Consider the following 23415-nt stretch of genomic DNA (forward strand, 5'->3'; position numbering starts at 1 on the left):
TACGAATCAAGCAATCGGTATAAAGATATATGCCGCAGAGAATTTTTGTTTGATTACTCAACCTCCAAAAGTGGTGGCTATTTATGGACAGCATTTGCAATGACAGTACTCGTAGGTTTTATAATCCATTATTCCATATGGCATCATATCTTATGGAACGACTAGGTATGTTGACATATAACAGACCAAATGTACAAAGCAGAAAAACAATTAATAACTAGTAATAGTTAAGAGTAAGACAAGACAATGTTAGGAATTTGATAATGCGGGATGAAATAAACGAACAATGGGTGTTTGGTAGAGTAGTAGTTGTGTTGTGTTAAATGTCAAAAACAAAACAAATCAAAAGCAATTTGCTATTGCAACAGTGATGTTTAAATGTCATTGTTATTATAATCCCGTCAGGTTTGGGTGACATTCAAAGATATCACTTGTCGGTTTATGTGACATTCAAAGATCATTTGTGACTGGAGTACCTAAATTTCAAGAAAGATACTATGTTTTTCTCGCTGTCAAGACTCATGTAGGAGTAACAATTGATGTTTTCCTCTTATTTTTCCTCTTTCAAACGAAATACCCATTAACAAAGAGTCTACCAAAGACAGTGTTCAATTTTCAATAAAATGTGGGGGAAATGAGACTAAGATCTCTGTGAAATAAAGTTGATCATCCATAGAAACCCAATCTATATTTCGTAAAGGATGAACAAGGTTTAGTAAGGTACCAACAAGTTATGGAAGTGGTTATAATGCACTAAATTAAAACTTCTCATTTCAAACTATTGCAGTGGTTCTGCAAGAAAAATGATGGATGTAAATTCTTAATGAGTCTATACAGGGGCGGAACTACAGCCAGGCTTGCCCTGGCTCAAGGCACCCCTAAAAGTTCAAAAGTCCAATTTTTTGTTACCTAACTTGACTTGGGCCAAAAATCCTAGGTAAAGTTTAGGCTTAAGCAGGGGTTGAAAATTGCCTAAGCATGGGTAAGGTACATTTCTAGTTCCTCCCCTGAGTCTATAGTTATTTACAGGTGTATCGGAAAAGCACCTTAGAGACTTACCTATATGAGTATGGAAATCAGGTTGTTTCCTAGGAGAAAAAGACCATTTTCTAAAGAAGACTCATGAAACCAGAATAAGCACATAGCCATTAACATGCTGAGCTACTGAACACACAATCTCTGAAATCAGTATGTGTGGAGATTCCGGTTTTATCACATGAGGTACTTGGTTCAAGACTGGTTTCACCACTGAACCTCGATATGACTTTGAATTTACCTCGATATGACTTTGAATTTCTTACACTAAGTGAAGGTTCAAATCCAAAACATACTTATCATTTATGTATTCATTTGTACAATGATGCTTAGTTCCCAACTGTGCGTGAACTAAGTTCGCTTGATCCCGCTCGGGTACTAGGCAGTTACTTGAGTGATGCATCTATTCTTATTTGAAACTTTTATGTTTTTATTTTTATTTTTTGAAATTAGGGGAGAATGTTGGATATATTTAATAGTATCAATAAGTTACCCAGTCATATTTTATATAAAATGGACGGACCCTTATTACCCAACAATTTCTTTTCTAAAATGGTTGGACTAATTAACATGATAAATTACTTCTACTAATATTATTTTATTTTTTTAGGTTTTTGGTACAACTATCGGGATTAATCGTAGGTTTTTCATATTACTAACAATAAACATCTGGTATGGATAACATAAGAAGCATCTTACATGTATAAGTCTCTTAAAATTTCATATTTCTCATAGTGATTCATGTGATAATTTTGTATGTTCAAGAATATAAAATATATTTACATGTGATTCATGAGATACTTTTTGCATTTCAAAATGTAAAATAATACATATATATTGTAACCGTATTTGAATAATGCTTTGATTTTCTTCCTTGGAATAACAATCTAGTTTTTATTTGGATAAATATATTTGCAGAGTTGTTTGTTTTCATCCTTGTCTGATTATATGCATATAAATAAAAAAGTACAAAAAATAAAAGTTTGTTAGTTGGGTAACACCCTGACGAGATTATATAAACATAAGAAAACATTGTTTCAAATCATTTGATATGGACGTCTACCTGTAAATGTTGGTAGTCCGCTGGTACAACACAATACAGGGTTTCTATTAGAGATTCCATTGGTAGCTCATGTTAATAGGTTAAGGAAGGTAATACATTTTGGGAAAAGAACATATGCAACATCATCGAAAACAAGTTGGTAGGCAATGGTGAAGATGTGTTAACTTGGTCGATTGATAAGAAAGGTCTTTTTCAGTCAAGTCCTCTTACTCTTGGTTCGAAAAAGAAAATGAGGTTATGACTCCTAATCTAAGTATATGGTCAAGATCGTGGCCACACAAAGTAGGATTCTTCTTATGGCAGGTTTTTCACAAGAAAATGGCAACAATGGACACCCTTCATAAAAAAAGAACTTTGGTGGTCAACAGATGTTTGTTGTGTTGCAAAGTGGGCGAATCCGCCACGCAGCTATTGTTTCACTGTTCAACAGATACAAAAATATGGAATTACTTTAGATCTTTCACAGGTTTATTGGATTGGGTAATGCCAAATTGCATAGATTTGATTATCAAAGTTTTGGAGATCCAGAGGATTATCTTCTACATGTCAAGTGTTGTGGAAAGTTCTTCCCGCGGCTATCACTTGGACAATTTGGAATTGCAGAAACGATGTAATCTTCAACAATGTTAACTTCGAAGTCCCGCACGTCATTGAGAAAGTGAAGGTGCAGGCGTATCACTGGTGCAAGAATTCAGAACCTCTTAGAGGCATGCCTTTGGATTATATGAAATCAAATTGGGGCCAATTTTTTGTTTCTTAAACTCTTTGAGTTGTAGTGTTTTGGAGAATTGTCTGTTTTGGGGTGTCGATAGTGTTTTTTTTTTTTTTTTGAGGTTTACTTTACTTATTTCTTGTAATTTTGTGAACCGTTTTTAATCAATTTTATCTTTTCCGAGGAAAAAAAACATCAAGATGAAAGGAGTGAAGTCTGAGTTATTACCGGGAAGCGGCTGTTTGCAAGATGTCACATATTTAAGTTAGCTAGTCGACATGTATTAAGCTAGCTATCAAGAGGTAGTGCATGCCAATTAATTACAATATTGTACTTTTATAGTAGATAATATTTGTATTGATGGGATGAAATAATGTACTAGTATGTTGTTTGTAGTCTATCTTTATTTTATAGCTTGTGATTTCACCTTAATGAGTTTCAATTTCCAAAACCGGTTGCCATTAGTACTACTGTTGTTGGGTTGGTAATTACCTCAACAAGGTGGGAGTGGGAAAAGTAACTGGACTTGCTTATGTCTGGTTTTCTTCCCACACGACTTGGCCGAGAATCTATAGAGTGATCAGATCGATTTCTTCTATTGGGGAAATGAATATTCTAAGAATATCGTGTCAAATTAATCACCTGGATGTTGGAAATAGTTAATGTATCTTGGTTGACTCATGTTATAACTTATAATATATACATTGTGGGAGAAGAACGCATGCTTGCATCAACATGAAGTAGGTACAATTTGAGTTATTAGCGAGATCCAACAAATTTAAGTTAGTAGTGGACATCTATTACTTCTATATTTGTTGTCAATTTGAAATATCTTCATAGACGAGCTAATCATAGAATTTGTCTTTTAATAGGCGCATGGTTTAGTAATTAGATGCTACAAATCAATGACAGTTGTTTATAGACAAGCTACATTTATCAGATTAGTAATATATATATATATATATATATATATATTAATGAGATATGTCATCATATATCTTCATTTTCTTTCAAAGTCATGTGATATAAGCTTACTTGCTTTCTGCTGCCATTGTTCAAAGTGGTTTATCATGAGATTTGCGATGGTTGTAAGGTTCATGCATGTAACTACCTTACACAACATTGATCTTTATATGGGTTGTTTCTCTAATTACTTGTAAGTGTAATCTAATATTTATCTTCATTTTATTTTGTAAATCAAAGATTCGTGTATATTCATTGTATGATTAGTGAACATTTTTTTTTCATGTTTCATCTCTATCTATATGATCTCTCTTTCCATTCATGAACTATCAATCTGGATTTTGTAATCACGAACTATCTTAAACTCTTTTTTGCAAGTAATATAAAGAAGGTATGAAGATAGAGTAAGTCTTAGAGTATCTTGCAGGAAACAATTTCAACATTAACTGGTCTTTTAAAAAGGCAGTTTTATGTACTGGACATGGCATATGCCACATATATATAAATTTAATCTTTTCTGAGAAAAATGCTCAAACGAGAGCAATGCTGCTCAAACGAGAGCAATCCTGCAACGACACCCTAAAGATAATCTATGAAGTAATTTAAGAAACCATTATGAAATACTCAAGATCTTTCATTCAAACTTAGAACAAATACAAAGATGATAAGTGAAAATCCTAGCTTGGAAAACAAATAACTCTCTTTCTCCTAAATATCTATCCTTAGCTTACCAAAAAGATCTCTCTTTACCACAAAGGGTCTCTCACTCCTTTTATAGGAGTTTACATAGTGGAGGACATCTAATAAAGCCCTTATTTTCGGATCTGAGACGCGTCAGTGTCGCTCGGACATTTACACTACCGCACGGTTTCTTTACTGCCGCATATATATTCGCACTTTAATCGTGACTTGGTGACATCATCTGGTTCGTCATCCTGGATATGTCGTACGCGTCTGTGTTCGCTTGCTACTAAAAGGGTTTTTCGCATACTAAATGAGTGTGCTGTATTTTGTACCCATATTTTGCTTCTTCGTGTATCGTTCTTTTGGTAGAAGGAGCGGTATGAGAAACTTTAGTTTGTTATTTTCCAGCACCAGTTCATCTTTTCGTATTCCTTTTGGTTGACAATTTTTCCGGAATTTCGGCATGACAGCCTACACGTGTTAACTCTTCCACTTGCTATTTGACACGTCCCTGATAACCGCCTCTTCATATGCTTCCGTTCTTAATTAATGCATTGATGGAAAGAAATATCTCGGGAGAAGGGATGAAATCTTTAATTTACTGTGACACGGCCTCTCTTCTTTCTTTTTACCTTCTCTCTTCATACTTTCTTGCTCTGCAACTTTCGTCTGCTGCTGCTGTTTATCTCTTTCCGTCTAATCTTAAATAAATTTTTACTATTTTCTGCTTCGCCTTCTCTCTTCTCTTCCAATCGCTATTCCTTTCTCACTTTTATCGTTTTCAAACTCTATTCTTCATCATCGTCTTGATCATCCTGATCTTGATTGATTTGATCACCTGGATTAAATTCTTATCTTTCATTCCCATTATAATAACAGGACTTAAGCCCGTATGGAAAAATGTTAAGGAATTCGAAAGATTGAAAGGCGAATTTGAGCATAGGGGTTTCACATTATCAGTTCCCCCTGGAGTAGAACCTACTTTTGTGCTCGGATCTGAATGGTTTTCGCTTGATGATAGGCAAATTTTTGTGTCTTATATAATCTCAATTGTATATATTATTAGTGCTCGATTTTATATTTATTATGGCTTTTTATGTCCTTGTAGGTATTTTGGAGAAATAAGCTTTTGTGGAGAAATTGGCTCGAAAAGCGGTTTTTGTGCTCGTGGGAGAAAATTACTATACAGACTCTCATTTCGGATAAGGGGTACCTAATTACTAAGGGGTGACCTATTTCCAGGCAGCTGCTATAGGGAGAACAACACAGGATAGGGGGACACCCACCTTCTTCATGTTTCAAATTAGAAATATTGGCGGGAAAAGAGACTTCACGTCTGCAGATTTTGGACGTGAAGCTTTGGGCAGTTTTAAAGAGATTCAACACCGGAAATTGATTGGGCTGGACTTCTCATGGCTATACAAGTTTACTAGAAGCAATTGGATCGATCGAATTGGGCTGGAATGGCCGGAAAATGGAAACAGAGGTGAATAAGGAAATACGGCTATGTGGATTTGTTTTAGGAAATTCAGAGAGAATAAAGACCTAAAATTCGTTCCAAAGGTACATATTCTATCTAAGGAAGAGTTTGATATAAGTGGGAGAGCTCAGAAACGTGTAAAACAATTTCTGGAATGAATTATTGTCGTGACTGCCAAGGAAGGAAAGAAGAGATTTTGATGCGATTTGGGAAAGATTCAATGACCTTTTATGTATAAATAGGATGCTTAGGTCCCCTAGAAGAAGGAACGGAGAGGTTTGGGGTCGATAGGAGAGCTCAGGAGGCGAGAATCAGAGTTGCAGGAAGTTACGTCTCTGCTGCTGCTGCTGCCATTGAAGAGCACGAAGAACAAACTTCCAAAGACAGTCGTTCTTCTACAGTGAAAAGGACAGACGCTTGGCAGTTTTAAAACAACAGAAACAGCACTTTAGTTTTATCGTTCTTTTCTGGACGCCTTCTGTGGGTCGCAGATTCACTGATTTTATTCTTTTCACTCTTTTAATCAACTTTTGGGCTATAAACATGTATTTTGAGCAAGTGATTAATATGAGGAGCTAAACCCCAACACTGGGATGACGGAGGAAGCCATATTTCACGCATGTGGTAATTCTAATAATTCTTTTATGACTATTTGCATTGATTTTTAATCGATTTATGATTTTTATTAAATGGGTGTGATTTCGTTTGATGGTGTATGCTTGGTCTATGTATTTTTGATACATCATGCTTTTGATTTACAATCATTACTTTTCAAAAATCTACTTTTTGGCAAAGAATAAGAGTCCATATTTTTAATTTTTGATCTATAATTGATTGGAATTATTATTTGAATCACATGAATGGAATTTGGTGGAATCCTGAGTCTCAGTCTCTCTCGATATTCGTGACAACCTTGTGAATATATTTTTAGTATTTTTATTCTTAGTTCTTAAAACAAACCTTTACATAATCCGAGTTGAACGAACTTTACTACCACTTTCAAAACTACATCACTTGACCAATGGGGTAATCAGAGAATCATCGTTTCACTTGGCCAACTATCTGCTGGTCTTCCTACTCCCTTTTATGACCCTCAAATCCCTCTCTTTCATGAGCTTCTATCTGATGCGAGATTTTCGCTTGGTGTATACCAATTGAGCGGCGATCGTATTAGGATGGTGGTTGAATACTCTTGTCGTGCGGCTGGATTCTTCCTATCCCAAGTGGGCGAAACCTTTCAATAAGGAGGAATATACAATCGCGAACTTCTTTCTTAACTATGATGTCGTCATCGTCAAAAACGATCAATACCTCTGGGGAATCCGTTTGATGAGAGTGGATGGTTTCGCAGAGAACAAGAAGATCATACGGGATGTTGATTTTCACAACGGATACTCATTGGGTAGAATATCCTATTATTCTGAAAGATCCTTACATTACTGGTAAGGGTGCTGATGAGTCAATTCTTCCTCTCCCTGAGAAGTTTGCCGTGTACAAGCCCTGGGAATTTAAATGGCCAGAGAGAGGATGTGGTTTGCTACTTTCAACTTTATTTTTCTGTTTTCTTCCCTTCGGTTGTTCTTCATTTCTCTTATTATCTCCTTTGATTTCAGATTGCGAAGCAAAAAAAGAAGGCTAACAAAAATGCGTCTCAAGCGTCAGATTCGCGTAATAATGAAGTAAGAAATACTCTTATTTGAATTTTAACAATATTTTTGCCTCTGTTTCTTATCTCTCATTATGCATGTAGGTGGAGGCTGGAGACGCAGATGTGTTGATGGTGGTTTTTAGGTTAGGGCGAAAACTGTAAAAGTCTGTCTACCTGACCCGACATCAGAAGTAGTAGACCTTGATATTTTATATTCCGCGGGGAATTTGGATAATATATCAGAATCTGATGAGTGTCTATGTCTCTCTTCATATTATATTGAAATTCAAGCTCCTATATGAATTGTTCACTAGTATAGAGCCTAATGAGTGTTTAAGCTCCTAGCTGCATTACTCATTAATGTCGGAGTCCGCCTAGTATTTTCCTATGCTATGTTCTCCAGCTGAACTCTCAATATTGGCATGACATGACGATTAATATTCACTCGCAGCGGAGTAGCATGAATCTCCCGAAGTATCAGTATTGAGACCTGCATGAAAACTAGGGTTGTCAATGGGTACCCATTCCCCGCAACCGGAACCGGATCCGGGAGAATAGGGTCCGGTTCCGGGTCCTAAAATAGGACTCATTAACAAGTTAGGACCCGCGGGTAATTACCCGAATGGACCCGTTAATAAATGGTTCCATACGGTTCCTACCCGGCGGGTAGTCGGGTATTGTAAGTATTTGTTTTTCTAGGGTTAATTCCGTCATGTGAAGGGTTATATATATACGTCGTTAACAATTATAGACAAACATAACCTAAAATTTCCGCATCTGACTCTTCTGCTTTCACCCTCCGTTCCAAGCTCCGCTCAAAATTGGCATTTCATTCTCTCCATCTATGTAATAATTTCTTGTCCTTATGAAATTTTCATCTTTTCATGTGTTATAATGAGGAGACATTGTTTCAGATCTGCTATCTTAGTAACGTTTAATGATGGGTTGTAGCTAAAAGTTAAAATTCAAAGTTGTTAATTTCGTAAGTTGTAAATGTTTACTGCAAAAAATTTTTTTGTCAAACGTATATCTCGAATCTCTTTATCAATTAGAGGATTGACTGATAATAATAAAATTTGTTTGTTTAAAATTCCTTTGTTTAGCTTTTGAAGTTGTCGATGATTATCTGCTTATTGATTAAATAAATTTTATTCATACTCAATCGGGAGTTCTTTTTAATTAGTGGCTAGATCTTGATAACGATGGTGATGCTGTTGTATTTGATCTGTTTTCAAGTGTGGGTATTTGAGGATAGATGGAGGTGGTTCTACAATTTTCACCTCTTCATTTCACTCCACCTCAATTTCAGAGAGCCGAGGCAAGTCATGGCGGCTGCTGTCTGAGGAAGGTTTAGAAATTCAGAGAAAGAAATGGAGACTGTGGCTGTTGATTTGAGAGAGGGAATCGAGAGTTATGACGAGTTAACAAATCGATCTGTGTTGGGTTGGATTTGTAGAATAAGCTTCAGTCGAGAAACATATGATGTTGTAAATCTGGTGAAGATTGAAGGTGGAGATTAAGAAGAACTCGTTACTTCTATGATTGTGTTGATAGATGGAGGAATTTAAAGAAGAATTGGAAGAGTCCACAGATCTAGAGAGCACACAGTGAAGAGAAGTTGAAATTGAAATTGAAATTGAAGAGTTAGGGTTTGTCAGTTTTGGGGGTTTTTCTCGATGCTGAGATTAAGTTTTGATTCAGCTGTTGATGGTGGTGTTCATGAAATGGAATCAGGGTTTCTAAGTTGAACGCCAGTTGTGGTGGTCTGAGAGGGTTTGAAGCTATTCACATCTAGAAGAAGATGTTGTCATGAATTGAAGCTGGCCATGGTGTTGCAGCTGCAGTTGTAATGATGTTAGAGCTACAGAATGAGATGCAGCAACTGAAGTGGTATGTGTTGGTCTGTGTTCGAATGAAACTGCGATTAATTATGCATTGCAGCAATTTATTGACTTCGTAAACCACTTACATTTCTATGACCTGATGTGTAATAGAACTGAACTTGAAGTACCCGTTTAATACCAGGAACCGGTGGGTACCCGGCTGTTTAATAGGGTCCGGTTCTGGGCCAACTAATTTAGGAACCGGACCCGGAACCGTGGGGACCCGGAACCGGAAAAATAATAGGGTCCGGTTCCGGGTAGTATGATACCCGGGAGGAACCGGACCCGTTGACAGCCCTAATGAAAACACTCATGTAGGCTACACCACTCTTTGACAAAGAGATCGGCATGTTGACACACTTTTAATTAAAAGTTAGCTTGATCGACGCATTTAAATTCCTTAAGAAAAATCAAGACTGTCCATATCAGTCTTAAAAAACGATCACGGCTACACGATTTGGACACGCAATTCAACAAGTCTAGCCTACTCCTAGTGAAACTAGGCGATCATCATGATGACCACCGGGCGGGTCCTTTAACATCCCAGCCGGTCGGAATCCATTTAGTTCAACCGCAACACACTCAAACGTTAGCCAGAACATGCACTACACCAAAATCAGGATTTTGTAACAGTGCAACTTGTCACAGTTTATTTTTCAGTCACAGATACACATGTGATAAGTCCTGCAACAGTTATAACTGTTATTGAATTTTGTATCCGTGATAATAATTAGGAATATTAAATTCCTTTGTTAGTCACAATAATATTTGCTGACAATTTTATAGACAATCACAATTATAATTCAAAGTAATGATTCCACCCAAATATTTCACCACATCTAAAACAACCCCAAAATTATAACACTTTGAATTTTACTTGTCTCTAATTTTCCCACATTTGTACAAACTAACAATTATATTTCATTTCTATAAATCAAAATACATTTTTCTTTTTCTTTTTAATTTTCTTAATATCAGAAAACAGGATTAAGACCAAGTCAACAAGTCATGACTTTATAAAAATTTGACTTTAACATATCTGCTTCTTCCGAAGACGGTGAAAATTACCAGACTACCCTTATCGGAATAAGTGCAATAAAAATTCCGAAGATTGTTAATATGACTAGACTACCCTTATCGGAAATAAGTAAAGTAAATATTACATATTTTTAAAATGACCATATTACCCTTAATGGAAAAAGTGCAACAAAATATTATGCAGACTTTGAAAATGACCAGACTACCCTTATAAGAAATAAGTGAAGTAAATATTACATACTGTGAAAATGACCATATTACCCTTAATGGAAATTACTGCAATAAATATTATGGAAACTGTGAAAATGACCAGACAACCCTTATCGGAAATAAGTAAAGTAAATATTACAGACTGTGAAAATAACCATACAACCGTTATAAGAAATAAGTAAAAAAATATTACAGACTGTGAAAATGACCATTTTCCCCTTACTAGAAATAAGTGCAATAAATATTATGGAGACGGTGAAAATGACCAGACTACCCTTATCGGAAACAAGTAAAAGAAATATTACACATTTTGAAAACGACCATATTACCATTACTGTGAAAATGACCATATTACTCTTACTAGAAATAAGTGCAATAAATATCATGGAGACTATGAAAATGACTATGTTACCCTTACTAGAAATAAGTGCAATAAATATCATGGAGACTGTGAAAATGACCAAACTACCCTTATCAAAAAAAGTAAAGTAAATATTACATACTATGAAAATGACTATTTTACCCTTACTGGAAATAATTGTAATAAATATTTTGGAGACTAGAAAATGACCAAACTACCCTTATCAAAAATAAGTAAAGTAAATATTACAGACTGTGAAAATGACCATAGTATCCTTACTGGAATTAAATGCAATAAATATCATGGAGACTAAGAAAATGACCAAACTACCTTTATAATAAATAAGTAAAGTAAATATTACATACTGAAAATGACCATATTACCCTTACTAGAAATAATTGCAATAAATATCATGGACACTATGAAAATGACCAAACTACCCTTATCAGAAATAAGTAAAGTAAATATTACATACTATGAAAATGACTATTTACCCTTACTGGAAATAAGTCTAATAAATATTCTGGAGACTATGAAAATTACCAAACTACCTTATCAAAAATAAGTAAAGTAAATATTACAGACTGTGAAACTGACCACTTTACCCTTATTGGAAACATGTGCAATAAATACTATGGAGACTGTGAAAATGACCAGACTACCCTTATTGGAAATAAGTAAAGTAAATATTACAGACTGTGAAAATGACCATATTACCCTTACTTGAAATTAGTGCAATACTGTGAAAATGACCAGACTACCCTTATTAAAAATAAGTAAAGTTAATATTTCAGACTGTGTAAATGACCATATTACCCTTACTAGAAATTATTGCAACAAATATCATGGAGACTATAAAATTACTGAACTGCCCTTATGAAAAATAAGTAAAGTGAATATTATAGTATGTGAAAATGACCATTTTACCTTAGTGGAAATAAGTGCAATAAAGTTATGGAGACTGTGAAAATGACCAGACTACCCTTATCGAAAAAAGTAAAGTAAATATTACAAACTGTGAAAATGACCATATTACCCTTATGGAAATTAGTGCAATAAATATTATGGAGACTGTGAAAATGACTAGACTATCCTTATAGTAAATAAGTAAAGTAAATATTACATATTTTCAAAAAGATCATATTACCCTTATTGGAAATAAGTGCAGTAAATATTATGGAGAATGTGAAAATGACCATTTTACCCTTACGACCGTAAGGGTAAAATGGTCATTTTTCGGTAAGGGTAAAATGGCATTTTCGCAGTCTATAATATTTACTTAACTTATTTCCGATAAGGGTAGTTTGGTCATTTTCTTTATCACCATGATATTTAATGCACTAATTTCTAGTAAGGGTAATTTGGTCATTTTCACTGTATGTGATATTTACTTTACTTATTTATGATAAGTGTAGTCTGGTCATTTTCACAGTCTCCATAACATTTATTGCACTTGTTTCCCCTAAGGGTAAAATGGTCATTTTCACAAAATGTAATATTTACTTTACCCATATCCGAAAAGGTGGTCTGGTCATTTTCACAGTCTCCATAATATTTATTGCACTTATTTTCAGTAAGGGTAGTATGGTCATTTTCACTGTCTATAATATTCACTTTACTTAATTCCGATAAGGATAGTCTGGTCATTTTGACAGTCTCCATAATATTTATTGCACTTATTTTCAGTAAGGGTAAAATAGACATTTTCACAGTCTGTAATATTTACTTTACTATTTTTTGATAAGGGTAGTCTAGTCATTTTCACAGTCTCCATAATATTTATATCACTAATTTCTAGTAAGGGTAGTTTGGTCATTTTCACTGTCTCTGTGATATTTATTGACTTATTTCTAGTAAGGGTAATATGGTCATTTTCATAATCTGTAATATTTACTTTACTTATTTCCGATAAGGGTAGTATGGTCATTTAACTGTCTTCATGATATTTATTGCACTAATTCCTAATAAGGGTAATATGGTCATTTTCACTGTCTATGTGATATTTATTGCATTTATTTATAGTAAGGGTAATATGGTCATTTTCATAATATGTAATATTTATTTCACTTATTTCTGATAAGGGTGGTATGGTCATTTTCACTATCTCCATGATATTTATTGCACTAATTTCTAGTAAGGGTAATATGGTCATTTTCACTATTTGTACTATTTACTTTACTTATTTCCGATAAGGGTAATATGGTCATTTTATTAATTTGTAATATTTATTTTACTTATTTCTGATAAGGGTAGTCTGGTCATTTTCACTCGAGTAATCTTTGAACATGTGATGTTCAATTCTGATGTTACAGGTTACTAGAATTAGAAACTCGGGTGCAACTCTAGTAACTGATGTTCATCCGAATCAGAAAACTCAGTTCCAACTTTGCTAATCTTTGAACTCGGGATGTTCAAATCTGATAAATTTCATCTTCAATTCACTCGAATGAGAAACTCGGGTCCAACTCTAGTAATCTTTGAACCTTCTGTGATGTTCGAATCTGATATATTTCGTCTTCAGTTCATCCGGACGAGAAACTCAAGTCTAACTCTAGTAATCTTTGAACTTGTGATGTTTGAATCTGATATATTTCGTCTTCAGTTCATCCGAACGAGAAACTCAGGTCTAACTCTAGAAACTCAGGTCTAACTCTAGTAATTTATGAACTTGAAATGTTCAAATCTAATATATTTCATCTTCAGTTCATCCGAATGAGAGACTCAGGTCTAACTCTAGTCATCTTTGAACCTGTAATGTTCAAATCTGATATATTTCGTCTCCAGTTCATCCAAACCAGAAACTTAGGTCTAACTCTAGTCATCTTTGAACCTGTGATGCTCAAAACTGATATATTTCGTCTCCAGTTCATCATAACGGGAAACTTAGGTCTAACTCTAGTCATCTTTGAACATGTGATGCTCAAAACTGATATATTTCGTCTCCAGTTCATCCTAACGGGAAACTCGGGTCTAACTCTAGTCATCTTTGAACATGTGATGTTCAAAACTAATATATTAATTTCGTCTCCAGTTCATCCTAACGAGAAACTTAAGTCTAACTCTAGTCATCTTTGAACCTGTGCTGTTCAAATGTGATATATTTCGTCTCTAGTTCATCCTAACGAGAAACTTAAGTTTAACTCTCTAGTCATCTTTTAATACAAAGTATAACGCTTATCTTTTGAACTTAAGGAAGTATAACGCTTATATTTCGTCTTCAGTTCATCCTAATCAGAAACTCGGGTCTAACTCTAGTAATCCTCGAACCTGGGATGTTCAAATATGATATATTTCCTCTCCAGTTCATCCTAAAGATAAACTCAGGTGTAACTCTACTAATTTATGAACTTGAAATGTTCAAATCTAATATATTTCATCTTCAGTTCATTCGAATGAGAGACTCAGGCCTAACTCTAGGAAGTATAACGCTTATATTTCGTCTCCAGTTCATCCTAGCGAGAAACTTAAATTTAACTCTCTAATCATCTTTAAATACGAAGTATAATGCTCATCTTTGGAAAACGAAGTATAACGCTTATCTTTTGACCTGAAGGAAGTATAACGCTTATATTTCGTCTCCAGTTCATCCTAACGAGAAACTTAAGTGTAACTCTCTAGTCATCTTTTAATACGATGTATAACGTTTATCTTTTGAATACGAAGTATAACGCTTATCTTTTGAACTTAAGGAAATGTAACACTTATATTTCGTCTCCAGTTCATCCTAACTAGAAACTTAGGTCTAACTCTAGTCATCTCTTAAACCTGTGATGTTCAAATATGATATATTTCGTCCCCAGTTCATCCAAACCAGAAACTTAGGTCTAACTCTAGTCATCTTTGAACCTGTGATGCTCAAAACTGATATATTTCGTCTCCAGTTCATCCGAACAAGAAACTCAGGTCGAACTCTAGTAATCTTTGAACCCGCGATGTTCAATTCTGATATATTTCATCTTCAATTCATCTGAATCAGAAACTCAGGTCGAACTCTAGTAATCTTTGAACCCGGGATGTTCAATTCTGATATATTTCATCTTCAGTTCATCCAAATCGGAAACTCAGGTCTTACTCTAGTAATATTTGAACCCGGGATGTTCAATTCTGATATATTTCATCTTCAGTTCATCCGAATCAGAAACTCGGGTATTACTCTAGCAATCTTTGAACCCGAGATGTTCAATTCTAATATATATTTCATCTTCGATTCATCCGTATCAGAAACTCAGGTCTTACTCTAGTAATATTTGAACCTGGGATGTTCAATTCTGATATATTTCATCTTCAGTTCATCCGAATCAGAAACTCAGGTCTTACTCTAATAATGTTTGAACCTGGGATGTTCGATTCTGATATATTTCATCTTTAGTTCATCCGAAACTGAAACTCGGGTCTTACTATAGTAATTTTTCAACCCGGGATGTTCAATTCTGATATATTTCATCTTCAGTTCATCCGAATCAGAAACTCGGGTCTTACTCTAGCAATCTTTGAACCCCGGATGTTCAATTATGATATATTTCATCTTCAGTTCATCCGAATCAGAAACTCGGGTTTTACTCGAGTAATCTTTGAACCCGTGATGTTCAATTCTGATATATTTCATCTTCAGTTCATCCAAATCAGAAACTCGGGCCTTACTCTAGTAATCTTTGAACCCGCGATGTTCAATTCTGATATATTTCTTCTTCAGTTCATCCGAATCAGAAACTCGGGTCTTACTCTAGTAATCTTTGAACTCAGGATGTTCAATTCTGATATATTTCGTCTTCAGTTCATCCGAATCAGAAACTCGGATCTTACTCTAGTAATCTTTAAACCCGGGATGTTCAATTCCGATATATTTCGTCTTCAGTTCATCCGAATCATAATCAAAATCTAAGGTTTTTCAAAAAAAAAAAAAAAACAAACTATTTTTTCTTCTACTTGTCTAACTCTAGTAACCTATGATTAAAACCATGAGAACGGTTCAATAAATTTTTTTTGACACATGCCAATGATCTAACCATCGGATATTTGTCAACCAATTATATTGGCGTCATAGGTAATGATCGTCTAGCTCCACCACACTATAACTAACTATGATACATGTGCGAAACACACAAATAAGTAATCGTGTCCCTATATCTCTCGTTGATTAGTTACTCGAGGTAACTATTAGGTTTCCTTTTATAAGAGAGAGAAATCACTCCACCAAATCCTTTTTCCTTTCTCGTCCGCCTCCCACCCTCTCACAGCAAGAACTCGAAACCCTAATTCATATCATTCCGTTCTATCTTACATCTTCTACCGTTTCTGCAATAAAACGAAAATGGGATCTGATCGAATTAGAAGAATTGATGTTTTGCAACTTCTGCATATAATTATTCTTTACAACAACTAAGTGAATCTATGAATTTAGATTTCAGTTTCAGTAGATTTTTTTTATCGATTACGAGTTTTTTTCGTTACAGTAATTCTAATTCTGTTTCTTTTTGTGATAAACCCCAACAGGAGAAACCCTAAATTCATCAGCAAGAAGAAAAGAATCTGTAGCCTCTATTTTCCAACAAAAATTGGTTCTTCTTCGTTTTTCTTGGTGAAGTCAATCTTTCAACTTTGGCCGTCTTTTCTTAAAACACAAACTTTTCTTACAATATCCCTATTTTGATTTGGCTATTGATTTGATTTGATTTTGTTTTATTAATAATAATGAGTGTTTTCTGATGTGGGTTTTTGTTTTCGAAGGCTGTTGTGAAGGTTATATATGAATCTGGAGAAGAGGAGCATAGTTTTGCTGAGGAATGGATAGTATTAAATTTGAAGAAGAGGAGGTTATTGATGTTGTATTCATTAAGCAGAAGAAGAGGAGGTTATTCATGTGTTTGTAATCTTAGTGTTATTGATGTTGTATTTCTTGAGCTTATTAGGTTATAATTGAAATTTATTCAAAATTTATTAACATTAATTAGTGATAGTTGGAACTGTAATTTAACTAGTTTATCTGTTTTATATATTTTACGTTTCAGGGATATCTCTGCTGCGAAATTGGTTCATTGATATTCCATAGTAGCGAAGTTTTAATTTACAGTATCAAGATGGTAAGCTTTTTTGTAGACCAATGCTTATGTTGCAGTATGATTTTACAAACTGACACATTTTTGTCTCTTTTGCTGTTGCAGGTGAAGTTTACAGCTGAAGAGCTTAGTCGGATCATGGACCTATAGTGTAATGTCAGGAACACGTCCCTCTTTGCCCATTTGGACCATGATAATGCAACTGTATGGTATTGTTGTTACATTTTGATTAATTCCTGCATAGAATTGATTAGTTTTTTTGAAACGAAGAATTGATTAGTTTAGCTAATATTGTTTTGTGTCTTTTGCAGGAAAATCAACACTTACTGATTCTGTTGTCTATTTGCAAACAAAACATCCAAGAATAGATGTTGAAGACTTAATTAAGAGTTTATGAATGATACGGAGTTTCGGTTTGTCTCAAACTCAAATGCTAAACCAGAAATCGTTGGAGATTCAGATTAAGAAAACAACGAGAAATGTAAGATATTGTTTTTGGTTAAAAATGGATGAATGACTTAGTTTGGTTATGTATATGATTCTAATTGTGGGGTCTCTATGCGTTTCATGTTTGCAGGGTACAATTGGCTAAAAAGGGGGTTGGAAACGATCTGCAAAATTATATGAAAGGGATTGTGGAGCTCACAAGAGGATGCTATACAACAGATGTTTTGTTACTGCTGGTAACATTTCTTTACCAATGATTCGTTTAATTGTTAACAGATGGGGATTATTTACAAATCGCGAGGACAGGTACCAAGAGTGAGGGGAAGGTCCTGAAAAGCACATGCTGATTGGGTTGACTTTACCATTGCTTTTAACAAGACTATGGTCTTTCTAATTGTAAATAATAGTCAGGAATCAACTAAATTAGCAAGAGGTGGTTGAAAAGGTGCATCTTTGGAAGACTACTTGTGAAAACAATTGAAGTTCTTGGGTATTTCATCAGGTGTTATAGTTTTTGTTTCTTTAATGCTGCTACACTTTTTAAGTAAGCAAAAGTTACTTTTCATTATTGTTTACTTATCAAAACCTCGCACCTGAATTCTGCAGTTAGCATCAATGAGCATACAAGGAGAATATAATGAGAACTTCAAATGAGTTCTTATTACATTACAGGTTAGTGAACTATAATGGAATTGGATTCCTTCAAATGGTTTAGTTACTTTACGTTTTTTTTGTCTCCTCATATATCAGAACCTTGTACCTGAATTGTGCAGTGAACATCAAGGAGAACACAAGGAGGTGAAAATACTGGAAATGGTTTTGTTGCTCGCCTGGGTATGATCCACAATGAAATAACTGATATCCTTTACTTTACTTATACCCCAATCTGATTTCAAAAGTAAGACTTTATGGTGGTATGATGCTTGTGATTGAAAGCATATAATTTTGATTTGTAAAATATAAAGTTTCATACTAATAGATGAGTTCACTTGTAATCTTTACCGCTATTCACTAAAACATGACGGAAAACCTCCAAATTGTTAGAAAAAGACAAATTCTTTTTATAGTTTCTATTTTGTAGAAAATACGATAATCGATCTACACTGCTAAATCTTGTTGTCGAATACAATTTGTTGTGAACTGTCACTGAAAGCACATAAGTTTCTTTGATATTTATATGTGTGTGTTGACCTTAATTCTGTATAATTCTAATAGTGCAATAACAAAGCAAATGTTATTTCTTTATCTGTGACTGTGATCTGGCTTGTAAATAAGCTCATATAGATTCTTATAGAATAGCATAATCCTAGAGCTCTTATACTCTAGCTTCCCTACCTATCATTATTTTTGTTACCCGAGGAACAAATTTATTTAAACATCTAAGTCTTCTACTCTCCTTGTAAATTTACTTCCCTGTATATTATGTGTTGGGATTTGATTAACTAAGTTATTTCCTAGGAGTTTCTCTTAGGAAGGTATTAAGACTAATAATCTTATTGTTCATTATCTAATTCAGATTGGTTGCTTACACTGCTTATTATCCTGGTGGGAAGGCCACAACATATGACTTTATGATTAGTGGGGGAAAATATTTGTCAACTTATATAACAAGTAAGATGACACTCCAAATATACAACTTCCTAATTGCCATTCTTTGTTTAAGAACTAAGTGAATGATGATGACTGAGATCATACTCCAAATATCTGTGCAGATATTTCGAAGTTGTACAGTAACCATGATTTCCTTATTTTGATTCAATATCTGTTGTGTATCATTTTTTTTTCTTGTTCAACAATTTTATAGTTATTTCATCTCTTATGATACTCAAGTCCAAACTTGTTTAGCGGTGCAGGTGGTGGAACATATTGCGCATTTGAAGCTATAAGCTTGATGGGATTTATTGAAGATGACGTTTTGTCCAAAGGGACAACATCTTCTGTTATTGATATGAAATCGTTGTTGGAATGGTGAATTTTCTGTCATATTACTACTAATACAAATATTTTGAGGTCCAAATAGTATTTATGTATTCTGAGTTACTAATTAAGTATAAGCTGACTACTCTGTTGACATTTCATTCTGCAGAGGCAAACAATTGGTGGTGAGTTACAAGGATGAGCGAACAAGGCGACTGACACCTTTATGCATTTTGGTAAAAGACTCCGGAAATACTGAGCTGAGTTGGTACCTTTGCATGTGTTTTTAGTTGACAAGTGTTGTTTGTGTTTGCACAGGATTGGTGGCATACTTAGAGTCTTGGGGGTTCAGAACTTCCATGACAGTGGAGTCGTATGAGAAATTATGCTTACATGTGAATCCTAGGTGACGTTGCTTCTCTGTGCATATGAGCACATGTTATTATTCAATTCTTGGTGTGATTATATAACTGTCGCTAGGTATCACCCCGGCCTACGGCCGGGGCTCAACCTTTTAGAGTTCTGTTTATTGTTTGGTCGGTCGGCCAGTGTCTTCCCATATTTTAGTCCATCTATAATAGTCGGGAGTATATTTAGTTAGTCCGGTCAATACCAAAACAATCATGATATTTTGTTGGTCGTGTCATATTATACTGTGTTAGTTAGTAGGGTCATAATAGCGTGTTCAATTAGGTGGGTCATAGTAGCCGGGCCTACGGTCCCGACCGTGGATTAGAAAATTTAAAGGCAAATATGATATCCGCATTAAAATTAGCCGTGATTAGGTAAAATCTATAGAGTCTTCAAATTATATATTTTTTTTTGGTAAAATCAGAAAGGATATTTATAGTTAGTGCATGAAAACTTTCAAGGAAACCGACACGCATTAGGAAATGTTGACTCGAGTCACATAAGGAAATGTTGAGTCTCGTTTTGCATCGGGCCGGGGCATAATCCCTGCCGTCTAAAACAAAATATTAAAAGAAGATTATCTCACGAACCGACGGACGTAAATATCTCTCAAAATTATATGTCTGAAACGGACGGATGGATAGAAATCTCGCCAACTATCTTTCTCAGCCGTCGGATTGCCGAAATCAAGGGTCGTCTATTACCCAAGATAGACATCACTTCTTTTTATAACAACCTTATTATTACTTCAAAGTCATATATTCTTATATCGTGGCATCAATCCCGAACGTCCAAAATAATAAAATCCCCGTCATATATACAACGGACGGATGTACATTTCGCGAACTAACGGTCCAAGCGGCAGAATGGCCAAAGTCAATGTTTGGATCTGTCCCAAGGCTAATTTGTAATATGCGAGAATCTAATATCTCTATACATGGTTATAAAATTGTACGTAGAATATTAGTAAACTACACCGAGTTTGTTTGTCCATTTTGCTGTACAACTTTGTCTCCATTCAGCAATTTGTACATTTGCATCCTCAAAGGTCTGATTGATCGAGTCAAACTTTTAGGATGTTCATTTTTTATGTTTTTGGGCAAGGTTTTATGCTTGCTCCTCGTGCTTTCTTTGAATTGCAAATTAAATTATGTCATTGGGCATTTAATTTGCAAGAGATGATTTCATGGGGTGCTATTCGTGTTTTTGAGTTTGTGTCTATTTGGTAACATTTTCTTTTTGCCTTGTCTTAATTTGCTGCGAAAGGAAGAGAATGAAGCACCAGCTTGCACCCGGGTGAAGCTTCCTGCCCAACAACTTTCTTCAATTCCTTACTTTACCTTACCATAACTTAGTTAGTTTAACTTGATACCTAGTACATATATAGATACTGTGATATTGTGCTAATGTCCTACGGCTGTCTACATTTTTTTTGAAAAAAAAAATTGCGAATTTTTTTGCATTGGTTTCCTTTTTTGTTTGTTGTTTTCCCTTGTAGATGAAACGTAAGTATCTCTCAAAACGTAGTCAGATAAAGAAATTTGAATATATCCCTCTCCCATATTTTTATTAGGAAACGTAGTTAACGTGGTATATTTTTCCCGATATATAATGGTCAAGACATCTTATTATGGAAGCATAGTCAAATCAGGAAACCCAACAATCCGACAGACGTCTATATAGAACATATAACGAATCGATCCACACCGTGGGATGACGAAATCGATGGTCGGATTTATTATGCTACACACACAGCACTTCTTTTTATAATATAGATTTGTTGCGAAAGGAAGAGAATGAAGCACCAGGTTGCACCCGGGTGAAGCTTCCTGCCCAACAACTTTCTCCAATTCCTTACTTTACCTTACCATAACTTAGTTAGTTTAACTTGATACCTAATACATATATAGATACTGTGATATTGTGCTAATGTCCTACGGCTGTCTACATTTCTTTTGAAAAAAAATTTGCGAAATTTTTTGCATTGGTTTCCTTTTTTGTTTTTTGTTTTCCCTTGTAGATGAAACGTAAGTATCTCTCAAAACGTAGTCAGATAAGGAAATTTGAATATATCCCTCTCCCATATTTTTATTAGGAAACGTAGTTAACGTGGTATTTTTTTCCTGATATATAATGGTCAAGACATCTTATTATGGAAGCATAGTCAAATCAGGAAACCCAACAATCCGATGGACGTCTATATAGAACATATGACGAATCTATCCACGCCGTGGGGTGACGAAATCGATGGTCGGATTTATCAGGATACACACAAAACACTTCTTTTTATAATATAGATTATATCAATATCAAATGAGAAGTTAATTGCAATCCCACAGGTGTTAATGGCCAAATTTGAACATCCCAGGTTCAAATTCGAACCTAGGAGTGAGTACCTGTTGTGGAAATTCCTCTCTATACTAGAAACTCTTCGTCAGTCTGAATTTTGTGTTACTTGGTCCCTTAATCTATATTTTCTCAAATTCAATATTCACTTGATAGACTTTTAACTTTGTTCTGCAGTTCAAAGACTTCAGAAATCATTATGCTTTGGACTTTTTCGATCGTGATATACAGGTAAAGTATTTATTCACTATTTTTTAGTTCTTATCATCCTAAAATACAACCTTTGTTAGGGGAAGTTTAGGTCTGATCACTGTTTGTAATGTTAGGGGACAACATATGTCGTGCTTGCAGGGATTTTTTACGCCTTGACTTGAGCTGACTATGTATTTTTATTTCTTAGTTCTAGAGAGGTAATCCATTTATCTCTACAAATATTTGACTTCAGTTAATGAAAAAATGTCTTACGAAATATAATAGATAGGAAAGAAAGGTGGCTTACAGAAGTCCAATCTCATAATAACATCTTACACATTTTACATGTACTATGCAGCACACTCGTAGATAAAGAAACCTTGAATTGAGTTGATGGTTTGTATTTCCAATTCAAGCGACTCGAAAGAAATTTGGCTTTGTAAACTCCAGGTACTTGAATAACAACCACTTTATGGAACACAGATCGCATTGGATGTGCGTAGTTTATTAGAATCCGGATAGTTTGCAGAGGATATGTATAGTTTGCTTATTGAAAGTAAGAAAATTCAATTGTGTTTCAGATTTATTTGTATTTCAGGATAGTTTGCTGAGAATATGTATTGTTTGAAATAAGAAAATTCAATTGTGTTTCGGTTTATTTGTATTTCAGGCCTGTAAACTGAAAGTCCAGGTCCATGATACTGAACTGTATTGCGGGCTTGTAAACTGGAATCCCGGGTCCATGAAAATGGTCTGGGCTATCCATTTTTTTAATTGAAATTTAAAGAAATGTCACAGATTTAACTGTTACAACAAATGTAACTAAAAAGAACCATTTGTCATTATCTTGGTGTGCATATTAACATGATGACACGTGTCCACAAAGATTATAGTGTTCTGTGTTTGTGACAAAAGTGACACGTGTCATTCAATTAATTGTTACGAATTTGGAGTAACATTTAAAATCGT

At 34.6% G+C, this 23415-nt stretch overlaps 1 long non-coding RNA gene across 15 annotated transcripts; it reads left to right on the top strand.

The window, feature by feature from the left end:
- The first annotated feature begins 16266 nt into the window (after window positions 1-16266).
- LOC113349237 lies at window positions 16267-23135 on the top strand. 15 transcript variants are annotated; one of them, XR_003360021.1, is made up of 16 exons: window positions 16267-16655; window positions 16805-16928; window positions 17086-17157; window positions 17239-17337; window positions 17445-17614; window positions 17711-18082; window positions 18187-18252; window positions 18354-18414; window positions 19097-19191; window positions 19434-19548; window positions 19667-19733; window positions 19816-19903; window positions 22432-22485; window positions 22606-22664; window positions 22805-22896; window positions 23117-23131. It is a non-coding gene; the product is annotated as an uncharacterized LOC113349237 (long non-coding RNA). The 15 variants fall into 15 exon arrangements; XR_003360019.1 differs by lacking the exon at window positions 23117-23131 and having other exon boundaries at window positions 22581-22664; window positions 22805-23110; XR_003360018.1 differs by lacking the exon at window positions 22606-22664 and having other exon boundaries at window positions 16268-16655; window positions 23117-23135.
- Window positions 23136-23415: the final 280 nt, after the last annotated feature.

This window comes from Papaver somniferum, chromosome 2 (assembly GCF_003573695.1).
Source record: "Papaver somniferum cultivar HN1 chromosome 2, ASM357369v1, whole genome shotgun sequence".
NCBI lineage: Eukaryota > Viridiplantae > Streptophyta > Magnoliopsida > Ranunculales > Papaveraceae > Papaver > Papaver somniferum.